At 42.9% G+C, this 23,790-nt stretch overlaps 1 long non-coding RNA gene across 1 annotated transcript in view; it reads right to left on the reverse strand.

The window, feature by feature from the left end:
• Positions 1-4,968: 4,968 nt before the first annotated feature.
• The window catches only part of LOC106885884, a 33,617-nt gene continuing 14,795 nt past the window's right edge, over positions 4,969-23,790 (reverse strand). The window contains exons 2-3 of the long non-coding RNA XR_001411522.1: positions 7,704-7,834; positions 4,969-5,344 (exon numbers count right to left, since the gene is read on the reverse strand). This is a non-coding gene — a long non-coding RNA (uncharacterized LOC106885884). The remainder of the gene's footprint in view (positions 5,345-7,703; positions 7,835-23,790) is intronic.

Consider the following 23,790-nt stretch of genomic DNA (forward strand, 5'->3'; position numbering starts at 1 on the left):
CTCCCACCAGACCAGGTTGCTCCAAGCCCCATCCAGCCTGGCCTTGAACCCCTCCAGGGATGGGGCAGCCACAGCTTCTCTGGGCAACCTGTTCCAGTGTCTCACCACCCTCACAGCAAAAAATTTCTTCTTGGTATCTAATCTAAATCTCCCCTCTTCCCATTTAAAACCGTTACCCCTTGTCCTGTCACTGCACTCCCTGACAAAGAGTCCCTCCCCAGCTCTCCTGTAGCTCCCTTCAGATATTGGGAGGCTGCTCTGAGGTCTCCCCGGAGCCTTCTCTTCTCCAGGCTGAGATCCTTTTAAAGTTGTGGAAATCCAACACAATTTGAAGATGATTGTGGTAAGAGGAAAGAATAATCATAAAAAAACCCCAAACAAATCAAACTCCTTGTGCTTCTTTCCCACCCTCAGTTGTCTACACTCAATGAACAGCCACGGGAGCAGCTCTCTCTCTCGAGCGCTGCATTAGTGTTTTCCACCCGCATCTGCTGTGCCCTGGCAAAAAATGCCTTTGGGTCTGCCCCAGCTGTACGTTCCCCACAATGCAGTTAATATGCTGAGAGGCACTGTTTTGCCCTAGTAATCTTGTTTACACATTTCCACTGTATTTTATTCGTATTTGTGGTTTATTTGTATTTTCGTTTTATTTTTGCCATGGTATTTTATTTTATTTGTGTCTGTATGCCTGTGCTGTAATCTTATTTACCAGCTTTTCAGCCCCAAAGATAAAAAAATAAAATAAGGTACCCATAACAAAAAAGAAAAGGCAGGAGACTCACAGGGAATGCCCTTGCTCATCAAAAATAGGCAGTAATATGCTCTTTCAGTGCTGCCCTTACTGTCATGTGCCAAATTGCACCTCTGTACCAATTGTTCCCTGGGTCCTGCCTATTTTTCCGACTGGGAAGCACAAAGTAAAGGGATTTGTGGAGTGACGGTTAATTCATATAATTGTGTTTTCCTGCTGCCTGTGTAACAGAAACGCCAGAGCTCCGGGGGCAGAGGGTTCCACGTGTGCTTGCATGCCTTATGTAGCGCACCGTGTGCCTGCAGCTGCCCTTCTCTGGTCCCATCTGTTGGAGACTGATGTTTATTTTCCTCATCTTGCCTCCTAAAAAGCCAGCAATAATAATGAATGAACTTAGCATTCAGTAGAGTGCTGGCAGCTGATTCAGCTGGGCATATTGCAGGCACGTGCTCTGGAAGGTTTCTTTGCTGCAAACACACTCACAAGTCTATGGATCTGAATCCCACGATTAAACACCCTGATGTAGCCAGGTCTTTGCACCATGTGGATTTCCATCGACCATCTCTCTTATTATTAGGAGACTTTTCTGTTTTGTTTCTTGCCTGGCTTGGACTTTTTGCCTTCAGGTTGAAGATATTTTCATCCAAATTGAATTCTTATTGGAAATTAGAAGCTGGTAAATAGAATCAAAGTGATTTGATTAGCCTAGTCTGAAATACAAGCTTTGTAAACCATGAACATGTTTGCTGTTTTAGCTTTTCATCCCAGCCCAAAGTGGAAAACATCCTCAGAACACCCTAATTCTCAAAGAATGAGTAAACCCAGTTCAGCTACCTACGTACTTTGACGCTGCCATGAAACATCCCAGGCTTTCAAGTCTACCACGGAAATGTTGACCCATCTAGATGTGCAGCTCCTACTAGAGCAGCCCACATAACTAAAATTATAATTCTTCAAATTGTTATGATTTTGTCTTTATCCTTTCCTTGAACCCCCTTACCATTTTCTTCCCTGAACAAGAAATTCTGTACTAGAGCAAAACAAAATCTACTCATCCTATAGCAGATTCTTAAGGAGGAATGTTAGAATCAGAACATATCCTCCTAGCCCCAGTCAATCACTTTTAGGGGACTTCCTGAAGTGAGGGCTGCATACTATGATAACTGTTTCTTTTTCAAGATTTCTTTTCAGGCTGTGCTCTTCTGGCTTTACCACAACAAGAACTTGACATAAAGTCCTTGGTCTTTTTAACGGCGCATAAGTTGCAATTTTGTGCATTTGTCAGTTTTCTGCATAAGTTCCAGTAGCAACTGAATTATAAAAAGAAGTGTTACCTTTGGATTGTGAGAACAGAGAACAGTGGACACTGTAAGCCACGACTGTCCTGGTAGCATTTATCAGAAGAATGGAGCAAGAAAGGTAATAAAGAGAAAGGCCATTGGCTGTACCTAATAAAAGCAATTTGTGAAAGCAAACAAGTTCCTTAAGGAGGTCAAAACTTGCTTTCTATCCTCTAATAATGACAAGGAGAAGGTATAAATTAATGAACATGTTTTTGGTAAGACAGCAGCAGTAATTAACCTAAATGAAAGAAGATATAACTAGTAACCCTAATTACAAGCCAGCCCCAGCTGTTTTTTCACACGAATATGTCTTGTTACTGATTGGAGATGTCTAGATGTGTATAGTATATCTCCCAGATGTAACAGGACTCAGAAGCTGTCATTTTTGGGTACAGGAAAAAATATGACTGCGATCAACAGTGAGGAAGATATGTCTTGGAATAGGTGAGCCTACAGAGTCAGACGAGTCACCTGTCACCATGACCACTGTCATCTCTCGCAGTCCTCAGACATCTCTTTGGAGGTCCTATTGCCCTTTCTCTGTGTCAAATTACCCTTGAGAAGCAGACTAAACTGGTTCAGAGTTCATTCTACATTCAAATGGGGCGCTTTTCAATTTATATGATTTAAAATCCTGAAGGCAGGCTTGGCATACAGCATTAACCAGACAAGGGTGAGAAATGTCTTTCCCTCTTCGAATGCTTTGTAAATAACTGTATTTGATGGAGTCTAACTTGTAGCAAGTATATTTTCTCCAAATGTTGAAACTGATAGAAACTTCCCCATTGACTTCACTAAACTTTGGAGACCCAAAGGAATATTACAGCACTAAGAAGCTGCTATTGTATAATGACCTCAAGTTTCTCCTGGCAGTGAACATCTTCTAACAAATACGCCAAGAATAGCTGAATCTCCACAGAGCAGAAGAGACATTGGATGGTTTCATGTCCTTGCTCTGAGGGATTTTAATTTCTATGAATGCTCATAGCCCACAGAAGTTTAAGTTCACTCTAAGATCAAAGCCTATTTCCAGACACTCAAAAATCTACTTGTTAAAGCCTCAGTCCTGCATACAGTTGTGCATGTTTGCAGTCTGTTCATGTCAGCTAGGACTACACTTAAGCACAGAATTAAACACGTCACTAGATCTACCCACGACAAAAGAGAAACACAGAAAATCAAGGGAGTTGTAAAGAACTCCAATATCCACATGACAAGTGTGAAAGTCCACCAGCCAAGGCTTGCATCAGCCCACAGATTCCCCAGGTCAAGTTACTCTTTTATTTTCCTTACTAGAGAGGGTAAAAAAAACCTAATTCCTTTAAAAAGGCTGTGCTTCATATAAAAAAGTTTCATTTAAATACAGCTAAACTCTCAGATTTTCAGTGGGTATAAGTCAGAAGAGCTCCACTAATGTCAAAGAAATTAGGCTAGTGTACGCCAGCTGAGAATCTGCCTTAAAGATCCTTACAAGGCAGATCCAGGTCCTACAGCATTCAGTTCAAAAGGTAGCACAGGGAAGTACTGTCCTCACACAAACTTCTCAGAGCCTTCTCTTTTGCATCAACTTCAAGTGGTGGAGCAAAACAACCTCCATCCCTTGGATCTGCTGCTTTGGTGCTCACCAGGCTCATTCACCGAACAGCCATTCATCAGAAGATGTTGGCTTTGTCTGTGCTCTGCCTCAAATGTAGGGCCCATGAACAAGTCAGCAGATGTGGATCCTCACAGAAATTTTAGATGCTGCACTCAGATTAGTATTTGTTAACTTCCAGTCACGGATCTGCTGCTTTGGTGCTCACTAGGCTCATTCACCGAAGACGTTGGCTTTGTCTGTGCTCTGCCTCAAATGTAGGGCCCATGAACAAGTCAGCAGATGTGGATCCTCACAGAAATTTTAGATGCTGCACTCAGATGAGTATTTGTTAACTTCCAGTCAGAGCCATATGCTTGGAACTCATCTAATATACCTCCTCTCACAAAGAAAGCTCATGCTGCGCCATTCAATGCAATGCAAACCTTTGCTGTTCCAGGCCAGTGGCAGATCTACTGGACTATATTCTCTCTTAGTCACACAAGAACTGGGAGCTCTGAAAGGTTAAGCTAGCATTCCTTAGGAACTCGCATATTCTGTGACAAAGGGCATAATTGCAGCCATTTATTTATCCCTGAGCTGTAGTGACATTGAAGACATGAGCAGCCTGATGAAATGGGTACCACTCCATTGACTCACATGGCTAATACCACTTCTAAATTTAGCCATGGTGAAAATCGAAATAAAGAACATACACCTTTAGGGAACAGAAAAATCTACCTTTCAAGTCCAAATAGCCTTACAAAGAATTATTCCTGAGCTGATCTTACTGCTCACTGGTAATTTTTTCACCATCTCAAATCCTACATCAGAAGAATTTCAGGCTGTGACAGATAGATATATATTAGATACAGATATAAATATAGATATAGAATAATCGATTTACAGTTATCAGTCATTATTATTCAAAAAATGTTTTCACTGTTCTGCACATGTGATATGGTTCTGCAGAATGGGGACATAATTTTATTGAGTTATAGATAGGAAAAAGGCATAAAGAATACAGATAATGCACATTTTTGAAATAGCAATATAAACATAAACATAAAAATGTTCAAGTCAAAGTCACATGAAAAATTAGACTAATCTGCAGATGTATTCTAGACTTGTATGTACAGCATTTTTATGCTAAAAGTAGAAATACAAACTCCAGAGATGTAACACATCCCAAGAATATAAAATAAATAAACAAAGATGAATGCCAATAAAAGAAAAAGAACAAATACTTGAATCCAGAGTGATGAGAAATTTTGATATGTAAGAACCATGGTATTTTCCAGAATGGTGAGAAATTTTGATATGTAAGAACCATGGTAGAAGATGCCCAATCTATGACAAGAACTCATTTATTTCCAAACATTAGCTCAAGTAGTAAAGTCTTCTTGTGCCTGGCAGTGAATTCAAAGCATTTAAACTTTCATGGGCCCCCTGCACACTCCTGTTGTGGTGCTGAACAATTCCTCTACGAGAGAAACCTCCAAGCAGAACAGATTTTCAACAATTTGAATGAAGATATCCAGCTCATTGAGAACGCATGCTTGATGGAGACATCACAGTTATTTTTTTCGTCAGCTTCTAACCCAAGACGACTTGAGAACAAGGAATAACTGGGTTTGGTTTCAGTCTCTGCAGCAGTGTCTTCCTAACGGTCAGTATCTGCAGGAGGAAAGCAATTAGACCTCTGTAAGGTAAAAAGCTATAGTAAATATCAAAAGCAAATCATTAGGCTTCACACTGGATACAGAATTAAGGTTTAGAACTAAGTGAAAGATGCATCATTATTTCACTTTCGATATTAATTGAGTGACACCAAGCACCATCAGTGGTTTTCCTGCTGGAAATGTTGTTTCCATCAATTTGTTTGCATAACCAAATATCCTAAGGAAAAAGCAGTATTTTTTCCACTCTTACAGTTCTTGCAAATTAGATTTTTATGGTAGGTTGTTTTTTTTTTTTTTTCTCTCCAGAAAAATAGGTCATTTCCCCTGCAGTAATATACACAATCCAAGGCCTATGTTTCTCTTTGCAATGAGTACACTGAATGCAACTACCCCTCCGAGCTGGACATTTGGACATGCAACCCACTGCTACAACTGGTCAAATGACTATTTGCAACAGACAGATTTCCCCTGCCTTCAGAGTTGAACCGAGGCCTAAATACTTAAGCCTTTTTCTACTTCCAATCTCCCTCTCTGAAAATATGGACCATAAATATCCTCTCCCAGGAGATTAGTCCTGGAACTTTATTGGGCTTAAAGTTACGTTCAAACAATGTCCTAATAAAAACAGTGGCTATTGAATAGTAAATAAAATGTGTTCCAAGGACATCAAATCATGATTACAATTGCTTCCATTTTTGTATGACTTCAAAAATAAGTGTTTTTTTCTTTACGCATTGGAAAATATAAAGACTTGATATACAAGAATAAGATAAATAGATGGAAATATAAACGTAAATACTAACAGAGGATTGCTTAAGAACAGTATTTAAAAAACAGAAAAGATATTCCCAAGCAGCTTCCCAGGCAACCTCTGCAAGACAAAACAGAAAAAAAAAGAAAAAGAAGAAAAAAAAGGGATTTTTCAAAGTAGTTTCAACTTATTGGGATCAAAGAAATTGGTTTCAACAGGACCTGAAAGGGAGAAAGGAGTGTTCTTACCATAACTGCATACCTAACCCAGACTACTTCACACAAATGCCTGCCTTAAATTGTTGCCTTAAATCGATCATGATTAAACAGCATCTTTTTTTCAGTATGTGTGCAAATGCTTCACTTCATCAGGCAGCCCTGAAAGGGCAAAGGGGAGGGAGAACCATACAAAGCTTGGGCATTCACAGCAGCACAGGGACCACACAGCCACCCCACTGCTCCTCAGAGAAGGTTGCCCTGTCATTTGTTTGTATTTTCCCCAGTTTTGGCAAAGGTTTCCACAGTCCTGACAAAGCCTGAAGGTGACTTACATAAAAAAAAAAAAATAAAAGCAAAATGAAACCCATTTGAAAGATTTTGAACTGAACCTGTGTGAAATAAAATAAACATTTCCCCCCACTCCCAAATAACAAAGACACAATTTCTATTAAAAGAGGTCTCTGTGTATTAATCTGCAGCGAAGACTCGGTGCCAGAGCTGGCACCCTTTGAAGTTAAAGGAAAAGCTCCTGCTGTCTTTATGATGCCCAGATTCCTGACTGAATTGAAAAATAACATGGTAATAGGCTTCCTAAGCTCCAAATACCTCTCTGAAGATCACTGTCTTGCTCCAGTGATTATAGGAGATGTCAAGGTGACTGGCTTAGATGCTTTACTCAAATACTTTGAACTAGCTGAGCTGAAAACAATAGCTCCCTAGAAGGGCTCCTGATTTTGTTGAGATTGATTTCAGAATGAAGATCAGCCAGGATAGAATGGCAGATTTGACTAGAAAAACGGGGATTCATATTTCAAAATAAAACACCTGGCATTTCTTCTGATTTTAGTGATTCTCCTTCTTCTACCTTTTTTCTACTGAATCATGTCTGCTAGAATCAAAGTTGAATGTCTGTTTTTCATGGTATTTTTATACTTTTCTTCTTTCTTTTCTCCTCCTGAAGGAAGAAGAAGAAGAAGAAAAGGAAGATTGGAAAAAGAGGGGGATTTTAAGAGAGGTATAATTTTAATTTTTAAATTGATGTTAAATTAACTGAACTTGACGTTTTCATATAAGATATGAAAAATATGAGTTGCAGAAGTGGCATTTCGGTACTCTTTGATTATATATTTTCTATTTCAGCAACTTATTCTTGATTAAGATTTTTCAGCCAACTTAAAGGCACAAGTATTAGAAGTCCCTGCAATCTGGCATCCTGAGCCCTAATCTTTCAGAGTAGCATAGAGAGATCTGTTGTGAGCAGTAGAGCATCTACGGTATAACATAGTAGTGTATGTAATACAAGCTAGGATAACACAGGGCAAGAGATTAATATTCTGCATCATACTGTGCTCTGTTATTTTTATCCTGCTGTTTCTTTCACTCACCATCTCATGACTCACACCCTCCCCACACTGGAATTTCTGTCTCAGTCTCGTGGCTCACTGGTGTGTTACGGGAGACGGTGCCGTGGAAAGCCATCTGGAGAACAGTGCTACTGCATGAGCTCCAGGTTGCTCTTAAAAACAAAGACAGACAATATCACTTATTGATTTATTGCATAACTGCTCCCACTATTGCAGCCTCTTTAGCAAACTGTCTTCAGTATCTGTGAGGGTTGCAGCTCCTCCTGGTTTTAGAGCGTGGGTGACGTAGCTGGAGATAAGGTGGCAAAAGTCCTCCAAGTTGCAGATAGTTACATGGAAAGCTGGCACTGCACAAATCTTTAGAAAAATTATAGGACTCATCCTGTGAGGTGATAAAGGGCTCTTGTGATGCGGGTTAATGAAATTCAACATCAGTAAAAGACCTGTTCCTTACACATTTCTTCATTCCTTTATCACCACAGGGATATGGTCTTTGATGCCATATTAGACAGACCATGAAGGACCTACGCTTCATAAGGCCAAACCACAGTTACTTGATGTGGGATGGGAAGGCCAGGTCACAAGAAGAATTAGATGCTTAAATCCTTACTAATTACATACATATCTACTGTGATCCAAAATGTAGAACATCGAAATCCCAGTTCAGTCTGCTCTTGTATAATCCTCCACTCATACTTCTTAGTGGACTCAATTTCCCAAGTACGTGGGCTCTGGCCTCTTTAAATCCAGAAGTAAGGGGGTGTTCATTAGTTAGGAACCTAAGTTCTGCCACATTCCAGAAATCAGGATGATCAGAGGAAGCATAATTATTTTCTCTTACCTCTTGGTTGAGTGTCAAGACCCCTTGCTCAAGAATTACAATTCCCTCCTTTGTCTGCCCGTATCTGAACTACCATCTACATCTTCCTGAGGGCATTTTCTAACCATCCAGAAGCCAAGATCGAAGAGGGTTCACTCTTTATATGAACAAGAAAATATTCCCTAAACTAGAGGGAGCACTTAAATACCATTTGAATTAGCAATCTGACACCTTAACATCCTTCAAAAAAGAAGCTAATTAATGAATCACAGGCTAGAAGATCATATTTTCTCCTTTTTTGCCCTGTCACTTTAAAAAATGAACTTCATTGGAAAGAATCAAAGAAGCCTTGTCCACAGAATATCTACCTCTTGCCAAAAAAGGCATTTATGTGGGGAAAGGGGAATAAAATCCTAACTCAGGGAGGAGAGTTACACTCAGTAGCAGGATTCCTCTCATGTAGGTACTAGAGCAATGAGCTCTCCAAAGACCTTAGTGTGTATCTTGCCAAAAAAATCTGCCTTTTTGCTGAGATGGTAGGTGGGAGTCAGTTTCATTCTGGAGTATGGTTAGCAGAAGGATCAGTTGTGCTCCATTGAGTTATTTCAGTTTTCACAGAAAAATGTATCAAAGGATCCAAAATAGCCCTTCATCTGATGCTTTTAGATCCCCTGGCCTCCTGCTTTTGTACCCTGTCAAATCTACTTACACAGGTAACACTGGAAAACATAAAGCATGTTCTATTTCTATAACTGGTTTGTTCTCCAAATTTGCCTTGGTGCAAACTTCCTATTCCTGCCACCTCAACTCAAGCCCTTCACGTGGATTTCTGATTGTGACTCAGAATACTCAATGAGTCTCTTGTTGGTGAAGTAGCCTAACCCAGCAGAGACACTTTGCTGCTCAGCATCTAGACACCAGCTCGTCACCAAATCACATCCTCTGCTCTCTCTTCTTGTCCATTCCCAATGTAACCAGCTGCCCGGGGGGCAGCAGATGTCCATGACAGACAAAGGACACCACATTCAAATGTCAGGTTTTCCCTGAATCCAAAGGGCAGAAGCTTCCCTCAGTCCACCCTCAATCTAAAAATGTGACCTCAACACCCCAGTGATGTCACTTCTTTCAGACAATTCCTCCAGCTGGAGGACAATCAATTAAAGAGCCTGAGGAGGATGAGATTAGTGACCTGGAATGAAGCTTGTGCAAACTGCAGTAGAAGCTTCCACTAGAATCTCTTCCACTAGAGTCAGCACCTCAGGACAACAAATGCTGGTGCAGTTTGAAAGATGATTACAAAAAAAAAAAAAGTCAGAGAAAATCTTGTTAAAGCAGCAGTGTCCTGCTGTGAGCAGCTGTGAGCTTTCTGTTCAATAGACAGGCTCCTTGGTACTACTAACTCAAACGAGTCTTTGCTTGTCAAACTCATACCAGCAATCCTTTAGAGTAATGCTTGTCCTGAGCTGCAGTCTCTTGTCCTGAACCTGTATTTGTCTCCAGCTGTTCTGAGCTGACTGTACAAATTAAGTGGGACTCTTACAATATCTTACTTTTCAGCTTTGTCTTATAATCTGGGAGATACAAAAGCCCAGGAAAGCAACTGCTCAGAACCGCTGGGAAACCACTTGCAAAGAGAACCTCTCCATTCACATGAGGGTGGTATTGAGTCTTTGGACTTCCTCCAAACACAAGGAAAGGAAAATGCAGGGGCACAGTCCCTTGTGCTCACTTTTATACTGGGATATGGGACAGAGCAAAGTAAGGTACTTTCTCAGTGAACCATTTTCTTTGGAGGATGGTAGGTCCTCAGAAGAGATCTTTTTCATGGAAACATGCCTGTTTCAATTCAGAGTTCTCTGGGAAAGGTTTTCTCAGTCAGATGGGAGACAGGCTCTTCATTACCTCTAGCAGACAATAACTCACAGTTCCTATAAACTCAAACAGGCCTATCTTGAAACATCCCTTTGTGATAGCCACTTGTACGTGGCTGATGGGCCACAAGGGCCCTGAAAGCTGAAAGCGACCACATATTCTGGATGGTAATTGTACATTTTTATATTTTTCTGGACCAGCCTAAGCATGTTGCTAACTAAAACAATGCAAAGAATGGACTCATTCAATGTGGCTTCGCAAGATAACAGTGAACGCTATCAAACATACAGTAGAAGATCACACAAGAGAAATTAAAAGGGAGGATTGCCGTGTCCTGCCACATTCCCAGATGCAACAGCCAGGAGACTGAATGAAGCTTGGCCAACACTATTCTTTGATACGTTAGGCAATGGATGGGATGGCTTGTGGGGAAAAAAAGAAAGAAGAGTGCAACAGTAGAAATCCAGCCCTTTAACAGATATCGCCTTGGAGTTTTAACAGGCCAGTTAAAACCCCAAGTTGGCAACATCCTGATGAGGAACCTGAACCTGAGCATCTAGTGTTGATTATAGACCTGAGTTTCTCACGCTGATGAGGTGTTGCCATCCTCCTTTCCTCTCACATGAAAAATCGTATGGTTGGAGTTTATGGAGACAGGAGAACATAAATTCTCTCCTGGGTGGGGAATACAGTACACTGTGAACTCTAAGGAGAACGTAAATTATTGGGTGGGGAATACAGTACACTGTGAACTCTAATGTGGGTTGCAAAGGGCTTTGGTCAACTGGCTGTCAAACAGAGCAGCCCACAGTTATTTCTCATTACTTCAAGCCTGCAGGAGGTTTCATTCATCTCTGATAGCATGAGATATCAAGACCAACCTCTTTCCACTTCCCGATTGTTCAATGAGAAGTTCAGTGAAGCTCTGGTTCTATGACTGCTAGCGTGTGTCAATACAGCCTTCTAGCCTTGATATTTACAGCCTTACCTGAAAAAAATGTCTTTTGTCAATGTTAAGCCATAAAATCATGCACGTACTTTTCTCTTTTGAACTCATCCCATTTTAATCCTATGCCTGGGAATTTTCATCCTTATCTGCTGGTGGATTTCCCATACTCCTTTTAAACAAGATTTTTAGTAGGGATTCTAGAAAGAAAATAAAACTAGCATGATTTTATTTTAGTGAATCAGAAGAAGGAGTTGGGACCTAGAAGTTGGGACCTAAATCCTAAAATCTATATAATCACTATAATTTCCGGATAGCATTGATCAAATTGCCTAACATCTGTACACTGCATCCCCTGCAACTGCATCTTCATGGCAAATGGAGGCCCACCATTGGATATAAATGGTATCTGGCACTGAAAACAACAAAGAAGGATGTTGGTTCCTTGTTCAGTGCATCACTGGAAAACACTTCAAGTTATTGATGCAAGATTAAAGCCTTAAAAGATAAAACTGAATCTTTAAAGTGAAAGAATTTTGCCTTAAACATGAAGTGTAACCAGCTTCAAGACAAGTAAGGTACTATATTTGGAACAAGAATTAACAGAAAAGAAGTCTGCAAAAACCAAACATCAGTACTCAATATTTCAGCACCAGAAGTGTGTGAGATATTTCTCCATCTTACAAAGAGTTTGTGTCATAACAGGAAAGGTTCTTACTTTGTTTTTTTCAAAAAACTACAAGCAAGTATTAACTGATTTATGCAAATCTTATAATTATTCTGTCCATGAATGAATTAGTTGCCAATCTCACTGTATTTTAAGTAAGATCAGCACCAGATGGAGAGCAGACTTGCTTATTAAGGGGTTTTATCAAAAGAGTAATTCAGCAAATATACCTCTGAAATCCAGTATTGATATTGAGAAGTCTAACAAACTTTCCTAAGAAATTACCTGATGCTGTGGCAACTGTATTCAGTTTTAAGCTATTAACAGTATCCTCTCCTTGAACTGCACTCTGTCTGAAACAGAATCCTGAGCTCAGTTCTGACCCCAGTGAAGTCAGAGGCACAACGCCAAGTGTCTTCAACTGCCTCGGGACTGGGACTATTGTTTTTAAGACAGACACTGGCAATTACCTAAACTGCACACTTTGACTGCCACGGTAAGGGTTAGATTAGCTCTTTTAATTTCCGTGCACACAGTTTAATTAAATCGTGCACACAGTTTAATTAATATGTTCAGCAATATGAGAGCTATCATTCTAAGGCATCACTTTTTTCCTCTGCGAGGGCAAGGTTTTTCTCTGTGAACTGAGAATGGAGACCAGGAGAACATGCACATCAGAAGAGCACAGGGTTTGCTGAAACAAGACCAGCTCCCTTACTATAACGGAGCACCAGGTCAGGTTCATGGTCCTCCAACTGCCAGCTGCCTATCCGCAAAGGCAAATTCAGGCTGGCGAGGCAATGTTGAGTCTGACAGCACAGAACTTCAACAGGTGTTGCTAGAGTCTGTAGGAGGTGTTGTCTCTCTGAGCCTCACAGAGGCTGTCAAAACTGGCAGGATAGCCTGATAAAGGCAGTCTCGCTAACGGCTTTGATAGCTCTACAAAGAACCGCGCCGTTCACAAATGGAAAAAATTGGAAAAGATGAATACGTGCTTCAGGAGAGCCCTGCGTGCCCACAGCCAAGACACACAGTTTTATTTTCACTACAACACTTGAACACCTCAGAAATAAGATCATTGCTCTCATAATGGCTAATGGACACAGTCAGGGCACAATCGAGTCCTTAATCATCCGCTGTTGTTCCTCTTAACTCAAAGCACTCCCAGCCTAGCTTGGCCTCCTAAAATCTCCAGAAACAACTAGATCAACACAACTAGACCCCAGCAGGTCACAACCTTCTAGTTCGTATTCAAAGGACAGTCTTCCAGTGAATGCATTAGTCATTTGTTCCTGTGAAGTCTGCACTTGCTTCAAATGCTGAATGTCTACTGTCAGTGACGTATCTACACGTAACCATGGAAGAAGACCAGGCAAGGGTCCCCAGTAATCTTGTTTCACTGAGTATTTACATTTTCTCTGGAAAGGTCTAAGTGAGATAGAGTAGTCTGCAGATGCTCAATTTATTTACAGTAGTTGGCATAAAAAGAATTTTGAGATCCTTCTGAGAAAGAGGAAAGAGCTAGAGGAACACGTGCCAAAATGGCCAGTGAAACTTGCAGCTGTATGATCTTAAAGAAAAAGTCCTCACATGTAGTACAAAAATCTAAATGTTAGTATATATTCTGAAAAAAGGTCTTGAGCACCTCTGGGTATATCTATACAAGCTGTTTAAAAAGAAGCTAGCCCAAATGGTCAACATTACGATTTAAATCTGAATCAACCTGATACTTGCCACCGTGAACACTCAAGGGACTTGGCTGCCACCAATTCAGGTCAGGGCTCTGCTTCAGTTACTCAGAGGGACCACCAGTGTTGACACGGCCTTCATTAGATGCAAAGTGAAGGCTTGTGATCACTGTGCAAGCTGCAGTCAAAGCTACAAAGATGCTAGAGTGTGTGTGGAAAAGAGAATGAAGCTGAAAATGTCACATAATCTTTACAATCATCAGTGGATCAGCCACTTTTGGGGCCCTGTGCGCAGCTTTAGGTACTGGAGCTCAAAACAGATGAAAAGGCTTACAGGAAAGATGCTAATGATCCAGGGCACCAATAAACTCTCATACTGAAAGCTGTTGGAAAGACTGGATTATTTTCCTTGTGAAGGATACAAATAAGAAGACTTTGGGCAAAATGCAGGCTGTATAGAGCCTGGTCAATCATACAGACTGGGACTTTTTGTTCTCTGAAAAAAAAAAAGTAAAAATCCAGGGACAGTGATTAATATGTAAGGCAGGAAATTTAAGAACAGGAAAAGGAATTGCTTTTTTAGACAAAGTGTAATTGAGCTATGGAACATAGCAACACAGGCAGTCACACAGGTCAAAAACTTAACTGGATTCCAAAGGGATAGGACACTTATGGGAATATCCATATTATCCAGACTTATAAATTACAGAAAATAAAACCATGGAATAGATTACTATTCCAGCTACTTTTCCATAGAATCACAGAATTGCCTAGGTTGGAAGGGACCTTTAAAATCATCTAGTCCAACCATCAACCTAACACTGACAAAAAACATCACTAAACCATATCTCTGGGCACACCTACCCATCTTTTAAATACCTCCAGGGATGGTGACTCAACCACTTCCCTGGGCAGCCCGTTCCAATGCTTAATAACCCTTTCAGTGTAAAAATTTTTCCTAATGTCCAATCTGAACCTCCCTTGGTGCAACTTGAGATGGTTCCTCTTGTTCTATTGCCTGACTTGGCAGAAGAGACCAAACCCGCACCTCTCTAGACCCTCCTTTCAGGTAGTTGTAGAAAGTGATGAGGTCTCCCTTCAGGCTCCTTTTCTGGGGTTAAACAACTGCAGTTCCCTCAGCCTCCCCTCATAAGACTTGTTCTCCAGACTCTTCAACAGCTTTGTTGCCCTTCTCTGGACCCGCTCCAACACCTCAATGACTTTTTTGTAGTGAGGGCCCAAAACTGGACACAGTACTCGAGGTGAGGCCTCACCAGCACCCAGTACAGGGGGATGATCACCTCCCAAGTCCTATTCACCATACTGTTCCTGATACAGGCCAGAATGCTGTTGGCCTTCTTGGCCACCTGGGCACACTGCTGGCTCATGTTCAGCTGACAGTCAACCAACACCCCCAGGTCCTTTTCTGCTGAGCAGCTTTCCAGCCACTCTTCCCTAAGCCTGTAGCGCTGCCTGGGGTTGTTGTGACCCAAGTGCAGGACCTGGCACTTGGCCTTATTGAACCTCATCCCATTGGCCTCAGCCCATCGATCCAGCCTGTCCAGATCCCTCTGTAGAGCCCTTCTACTCTCAAGCAGGTCGACAGTCTCACCCAACTTGGTGTTATCTGCAAACTTACTTAGGGTACACTGGACCCCCTCATGCAGATCATTGATAAAGATATTAAAGATAACCGGCCCCAGTACCGAGCCCTGGGGAACACCACTCATGACCTGCCACCAACCGTATTTAACTCCATTCACCACAACTCTCTGGGCCCAGCCCTCCAGCCAGTTTTTTACCCAGTGAAGACCACTCCCATCCAAGCCATGGGCAGCCAGTTTCTCCAGGAGAATGCCGTGGGAAACCATATCAGAGGCCTTACTAAAGTCCAGGTAAACAACACCCACGGCCTTTCCCTCACCCAGCAGGTGGGTCACTTCGTTGTAGAAGGAGATCAGGTTTGTCAAGCAGGACTGGCCTTTCATGAACCCATGCTGACTTGGTCTGATCTCCTCGTTGTCCTTCATGTGCCACAAAATGTCACTCAGGATGATCCATTCCATGACCCTTCCAGGCACCAAGGTCAGACTGACAGGCCTGTAGTTCCCCGGATCATCCTTCTGGCCCTTCTTGTGGATGGGCATCATATTTGCTAGATGCCAGTCAACTGGGACCTCCCTGTTTTGCCAGTACTGCTGGCAAATGATAGAAAGTGGCTCAGTGAGTGCTTCCACCAGCTCCCTCAGTACCCTCAGGTGGATCCCGTCCAGTCTCATAGGGGGCTTCACTCTGCTCACCGCACCTATCTCCTATCTCAGCTGGGTACCCAGGGAACAACCAACTCTACTACTAAAGACTGTCCAGCCTTATAGATTTGTGTATGTCCAAGTGTTGGAGCAGGTCCCCCATCATCTCCCTTTGGATTACAGGGCTTCATTCTGCTCACCACACCTATCTACTAGCTCAGCTGGGTACTCAGGGAACAACCAACTCTACTACTAAAGACTGGGGTGGAGAAAGCATTAAGTACCTCAGCCTTCTCCTCATGCTTTGTCACTATGTTACTGCCTTCATGTGATAAAGGATGGAGATTCTCTTTAGTCCTTCTTTTGTTACCAATATATTTACAGAAACTCTTTTCATTGTTCTTAACATCCAGGTTAACTTAACAGGTTAAATTCTAGTTGGGCTTTGGCCTTTCTGATTTTCTCCCTACATAGCCTCACAACATCTTTGTAGCCTTCGTGAGTGGCCTGTCCCTTCTTCCAAAGGTCATAAACTCTCCTTTTTTCCCCTGAGTTGTGACCATATCTCTCTGTTCAGCCAGGCTGGTCTTTTCCCCTGACGGTTCGTTTTTTGGCACATGGGAACAGTCTGCTCCTAGTTCGTTTTTTGGCAGATGGGAACAGTCTGCTCCTGCATCTTTAAGACTTCCTTCTTTAAAAAGTCCAGCCTTCCTGTACACTTCTGCCCTTCAGAGCTGCCTCCCTAGAGATTCTGTCAAGCAGGCTCCTGAAAAGACCGAAGTCCACCCTCTGGAAGTCCATGGTGGCAGTTCTGCTGGCCTCCCTCCTTGCTTCTCTGAGAATTTAAAACTCTGTCATTTCATGATCACTACGCCCAAGACGGCCTCCTACTGTCACATACCCCACAAGTCCTTCTCTGTCCTTTTCAAATAATTTTCAAAAGTCCTTTTCAAATACTCAGTACTAGCTGGCATGCTGTGATGCTACACAAGGCCTTTAAACATCAGTTTGTTACTTCTAACCCCTCACATAAGTTTTCTTCAGGAACATCCAAATGTCCCATTTGCTTCAAATTCCTTCTGTCTTCTGCTATTCCATTTTTTCCAGGTTAAGCATTATCTACTGACAGTGACACCCAGCCTTATATAATGCCATGTGATGCCTTTCTAGGGATCACAGAAACAGACTGAATCATAATTTAGGCTTGGAGCTGACAGTGAATAATAATCTCATCCCCACCCTTTTTCAAAGTTCACAACAAGGCCCACACTGACTGCTACTCCATTCAGCCAGTAGTGGGAAAGCTTCCCACAAGCAGCAGCAGTACCATTTGATCCTACATCTGCTGAAGCCAGTTGCAAAATTTCCATTCAATTCCACAGTAGAGGAACGGGTCTTCAGAACCCAAACACAACTTGATTCAAATAAGGGTGGAGCAGGCATCTCTCTGGCCCAAGTTCCAGTCATCAGCTTGTTTTGCAGCTAAGAATCATAGAATGATTAGAGTTGGAAGGGACCTTAAAGATCACCAACTTCCAACCCCCCTGCCCTGGGCAGGGACACCTCCCACCAGACCAGGTTGCTCCAAGCCCCATCCAGCCTGGCCTTGAACCCCTCCAGGGATGGGGCAGCCACAGCTTCTCTGGGCAACCTGTTCCAGTGCCTCACCACCCTCACAGGAAATAGTTTCTTCCTCATATCTAATATAAATCTCCCCTCTTCCCATTTAAAACCATTACCCCTTGTCCTGTCACTACCCTTCCTGACAAAGAGTCCCTCCCCAGCTCTCCTGTAGCTCCCTTCAGATATTGGGAGGCTGCTCTAAGGTCTCCCTGGAGCCTTCTCTTCTCCAGGCTGAACAACCCCAGCTCTCTCAGCCTGTCTTCATAGCAGAGGTGCTCCAGCCCTCTGATCATCTTCATGGCCCTCCGCTGGACCCGTTCCAACAGGTCCATGCCCTTTCTATGTTGAAGACTCCAGAGCTGGACACAGTATTCCAGGTGGGGTCTCATGAGCGCAGAGTAGAGGGGTTGAATCACCTCCCATGACCTGCTGGTCATGCTGGTCACAGGAATGGTAAAGCTTTTTTCCTACCTTATGGAACTAAGTTACTCTTCATTCAATACCCGTGAAACCTGGTAAGAACTATGTCATATCTGCATATTGAGTAGCACAGGTCATTCTCACTGCCATCTGTACCATTCATCATGGGTGACACAATTGCCTTCAACACCTACAGATGACAGAAGGAATTTAGCACCTAAAAAACTGTTGCTCAGCACCCTGTTGAATTGTGCTTTTGGTGCACAGCAAATTATAGAGATGGCATGTCTGTTTTCCAACGACTTTCAGTGTCTTTCCTGACTTCTCAGATGACTTTTAAAAATGGGGATCTTCTACCTAGAGAAAAGCCATGTTTATTCTGGTTAGTCCCTGCACAGTCATTCTCCTTCCAAATAACAAAGACTAAATTTCTTTTAGTATTCTGAAGTGAACTAAGTGACACGTGAGTCAGGCCTACCTTCCAAATGTGATTATTCACAGAGGAGTATGCCCCATTTCAAGTCATTGTACTCAGATCTAGGTTGGTTTTTTTTAATTCAGATTACACTTCCCAAGTGTTCCCAAGCAGGTGAAGCCCTACAGCTTTAGAAAAACCCTATCTCCAATTTCCCTACAGCAGGAAAATCACTGTAAATTCCTGATTGTAAAGTCTGAAGAGCCATAGTAACATCCCTGTTACATACATTTTCCCCAAACAAATGTAGCTGCACCAAAATAGGTCAAAATTCTGCAATACAAACTGCAAGATGATTCTCAGAACATACATATGTTACGGCAATGCCCCAGATACACTTCTGTTCCCAAATACCTTATGATTTATCACCTATGGGTATAACAAAAGGTAAGGCTCAACTATTTGGGGATTTGCCTCTTCTTTTTTTTTATTTCTGGAAAACATGCTTTTGTAAGATGTTCCTTGCTTTTAGCCTGTGTGCTTATAGCATTATTTTGAAAAGCCACGAGGCAGATGGTCCCCAAATGTGAGTTAATAACTTGTAGGTAGCTTTTGGGGAAGCTTTTTGAAATCCCTTCATGCAAAATGATTCTACAAACTGCCTGCATGCCTTCTTTTGGCTATTCTAGCAGACTATTTCAAAATGGTCAAGAGAAAATGGAAGATTTTGTTTGATTTGTTTTGCAGCAGACTGTTACATTTGTATTGCAGTGGTAAAAGAATACAAAGGGAAACCAAATCATGCAAGAGGCTTTTACTGAAGATGCTTCTAGAACCTGGATGTCCTCACTGGCTACAAGGCCAGGCAGTTTGGCCTCTGCCTCTCTTCTACAGCCCTTCTACAGCATTTCTTACCATTCAGAATAAGGCTGATTTTTGACAGAATAGGGCAGGCTGAGTATTCAACAATCATGAGTCAGACTTCACAGCATCATCTGATTAATTTAAAAATCAGATTTCGAATGTGGGGCTCTTCCTGTTTACCTTTGGCTTGTTAAGAGACACTAGATTTTTTGCATGATTTAAAGTTAGAGATATTGCTAGGGTCCGATCCGATGAGCATCTCCCATGTTTTTGAACAGATTCCATAGGAAATCCATCACTATACTGATGACAAAACACTGCAGTCTTTCTTAACAATGGCAGTGGATCAAATGCCTTCTAATCCCCACACAGATCTGTCTGTATGTGAACCAATCAAGTTTAGCTGCCCTGCCTCCAGGGTGATCCATCAGTTTAGAAAAGAAAATAGAAAAATAGAAAGCAGAATATTTTCAGTTGGAAAGGACCTGCTATGATCATGTAGTCCAACTGCCTGACCGCTTCAGGGGTGACCAAAAGTTTAAGCATGTTGTCAAGGGCATTGTCCAAATGTCTCTTAAACACTGACAAGGCTTGGGGCATCAACCACTTCTCCAGGAAGCCCGTTCCAGTGTTTTGCCACCCTCTTGGTAAAGAAATGCTTCCTAATGTCCAGACTAAGTTTCCCCTGACACAGGTTTGAACCATTCCCACACGTCCTGTCACTGATCCCAGGGAGAAGAGATCAGGCCCTCACTCTCCACTTCCCCTCCTCAGAAAGCTGTAGAGAGCAATAAGGTCCACCCTCAGCCTCCTCTTCTCCAAACTAAACAAGCCCATAGTCCTTGGCCGTTCCTCATAGGAAATGTCTTCCAGCCTTTCCACCAGCATTTTTGCCCTCCTCTCAAAGCATTCAAGGACCTGAACATTCTTCTTAAACTGTGTGGCCCAGAACTGTATTCAGTACTCAAGGTGAGGCCACACCAACCCTAAATACAGTAGGATAATCACCTCTTTTGGCTGGCTGGTCATACTATGTTTGATGCACCCCAGGATGGAGTTTGTCCTCTTGGCTGCCATGGCATGCTGCTGACCTGTATTGAGCTGCTGTCAACCAGCACCCCCAAATCCCCTTCTGCAGGGCTGCTCTCCAGCCACTCCTCTCCCAGTTTATACTTATGACCGGTGTTATTCTGTCCCAAGCACAAAATCCAGCATTTTGACTTTTTAAATTTCATCCCATTAATCACAGCCCAGTGCTCCACTCTATCTAGATCGTTCTGGAAGGCCTCTTGTCCCTCAAGACAGTCAATAGTACCTCCCAGTTTGGTATCATTAGCAGGCACCATTATCATGGTGCATTTAACTCCTGCATCCAGATCACTGATAAATATATTGAACATAACTGGCCCTAAAATTGAACCCTAAGAAAGCAGAACTTTGGTCCAAAGTATTTAAAAAATCAGCTAAGAGCTCCAAGTTGATAGTTAGAGCAAGTGAATTTCTTCCTCAAACACAGCAAAACCTCTTACCATAAAGGACCAGGAAATAACACTTCCTTCAGGATAGGGCCAAAGTTTGGAGAACAAAGAACAAACTCCAAGATGTACCTCCTTCTCAGAAATCACATATTGCTAATACGTATGTATTTTCTAGAATATTTTCTTCTTAAAAAACCCAGCTGCTTCACTGCTTACAGTTCTGACAAGGAGAGACTGAAAGATACATTTCTTATGGCATCGCTGGAAAGGCCTTACCCACAGAATCAGTGGTGAACGCAGTTTAAGCATGTAAATATATTTCATTGGCTAGATCAGAAGAGTAAAGTCTAGTGATTAAAACAACAAACATATTTGCAGATAACACATTAAAATGCATGTAACAGCTGTCCTACTGGAGAGAAGTAAATTGCCAGTTATTTTGGCTAGATGTACCTCACATTGTAAATTTAGTTTACGACCATAAAACGTGGGCAAAAAGTGTGACCACATGGTCCTTTAAGTTAAGGTATTAGCCTCCCCATCAGGAAATGTACCCTGTCTTCTGCACCCCAGCCCTGTGTGATCTTGGGAAAGCTGACTAGAGCTCTGTTATTCTTTTCGGGTCTAGCCTTAAACACAACATAGTAACATGCTTTGATTTTCTTCCTGTCAATTCTCAGATCAGGCCAGAGAGTCCTACAGCAAATGCCCCCAGTGGGCACGGTACGTATGGATAGTTGGTTAGCGAGTAGGCAAGAATCAACCAACTCTTTGCAGAGTGTCTTTTGCTTAGAAAAGCGAAGAGGAGGAGCTATTACTTGGTTCCAGAAATACAGGAGCTGCACCTAGTACTGCCACCAGCTGTACTGCCACAGGGCTGCTAAGGGCAAGCCAACCTACTTAAACCCAGTCTATCTTAAATCCCACAGTAAAGATCCAGCCTTCTTGTAAACTCTTCCCTTCCGTCCTCCTACCCATCCAAGCTCACCACTGCAACGCAGCAGAAAAATAAACAAACTTTAATTTCAAAGTTTAGTTTCCTCCAGTTGTAACACACCAGGATGGGGTGAGACAGACCATAACGAACCTGACCCCAAACTCACCGAAATCAAAAGAGGGCTCTCCCTCCCTGCTCCCTGCCCCTCTCCCCCCTCCAATTAGAGCAGACTTTGAACAAGTTAGAAGTTTGAAAAACATTCTGAAAGTACTGCTAGAAGGAAAGAAGGAATTCTGTCTCAATACGCAAGCCACTGTTTGCCTTATTTCTAAGCACAGCTCTGCTTCTCTCTGTTATTCTATAAATCCCATCTAATCAGTATTTGCTACACTTCAGAGAAGAAGTCTGTGAACATACCTGGGTTGATAGTGTATTTCATTGACCATGTCTTTCCTGTGTTGACAGAGCAACAATTTAGGAGAGCTAATGCCACAGTTTTTCCCTAAGAGAAGCAGTATTAATTCAGGTCTTTCTTTCCCCTGCACAGTCAGCTGCCTCTACAGAAGTTGTGAAAAAAAAAGTTATTTTCTTAAAGGCTGGTGTCCTTTTGCCAAATTTCATTGAAAACAGCCAACAAGCTCAAAAGTTACTGATGAACAAAAGAGTGACTTTGTTTCCCTTGGAAACCACCAAACCCTTCTCCAGACTGAATGGGAGTGAATCCAGTTGAGTTCAACACACTGTAAAGCTGGTATCTACTTCTGTGGTGCTCCACACAGCAGTGACAGAGCAATCCCACCAGGATGTGGGATTTCACACACCAAATGATGTGTGAAAATGGCTTTACCTAAACTTCCTGAGAAGGGCACCACTAAGCCACAGTGTGGGGAGTCACCAATTCAGGCTGAGAGAGCTGGGGTTGTCCAGCCTGGAGAAGAGAAGGCTCCGGGGAGACCTCAGAGCAGCCTCCCAATATCTGAAGGGAGCTACAGGAGAGCTGGGGAGGGACTCTTTGTCAGGAAGGGTAGTGACAGGACAAGGGGTAACGGTTTTAAATTGGAAGAGGGGAGATTTAGATGAGATACCAGGAAGAAATTCTTAGTGGTGAGGGTGGTGAGGCACTGGAACAGGTTGCCCAGAGAAGCTGTGGCTGCCCCATCCCTGGAGGGGTTCAAGGCCAGGTTGGATGGGGCTTGGAGCAACCTGGTCTGGTGGGAGGTGTCCCTGCCCATGGTCCTTTAAGGACCAAGGGACCTTTAAGGTCCCTTCCAACCCTAACCACTCTATGATTCCATGATTCTATGATTCACAACATGAGCTGGGGCAGGGAGCCCTGCCAAGGGCAGAAGATGCAGTCCATAGCACCCGTGCTGGTGGATGCAGCACCAGGCACAGCCTCATGCACTCAGCCCTGTCAACATGGGAGCATCAGGTAAAGAGAAAAAAAGATGAAGAGAAAGACACTGCAGGCTCTGCGAAGGACAGATAGCGTTGGGAGAAGGATGGCACGCAAGACCACACTGCAAACAAGCATCCTGCCATTCATCAGGGGAGAGCGGAGCGACAGCGGCATGCGGTGTGGCCACCAAAGCTCCTGCTGAGCACCGACCCGTGGGGCAACTCAGCAGATTCTGCTTCTCAGGGAAGCAAAATGCTGCCAGTCGTCAGGCTGGGCTCAGCCCTGAGCTCAGCTGGAGCTGCGAGGCCCCTGCCACTCACCGAGTGCTGTTTTGCCTCGGTGAAAAGCACCAGCTCCTGGCTCCAGGCTCCTACTGAGCTCCAAACTCAACAGAGCCAGCAGCTCAGCGGGAGCCGGCTGTAGCCCTAGATATAGACACAGCCAATCTGTTCTCAGAGAGCTCTGATACTGCACCCTTAGAGCACGTCCCGCACTGGTTTAACCCCAGTACAACCCCCCTGTTTTCGTAGGGTGGGCTGCTGCTCTTCAAGGGAGGGCAGCACTTGACCTGCACCGCGTGAAAAGTCTACCGTCTGTCGAGGAAGGCGTTTGCTCTGATGAGGCAGCTGAAATGAGCGCACTGCAAAGCCCATAAAAATTATTGACATTCATAGCACCATTAATCAGCCGCGCTCACCCTCCCAACTTCTCCCCTCTCGCTGTGAAGCGG

Source organism: Calidris pugnax, unplaced genomic scaffold, assembly GCF_001431845.1.
Source record: "Calidris pugnax isolate Ruff unplaced genomic scaffold, ASM143184v1 scaffold47, whole genome shotgun sequence".
Lineage (NCBI taxonomy): Eukaryota > Metazoa > Chordata > Aves > Charadriiformes > Scolopacidae > Calidris > Calidris pugnax.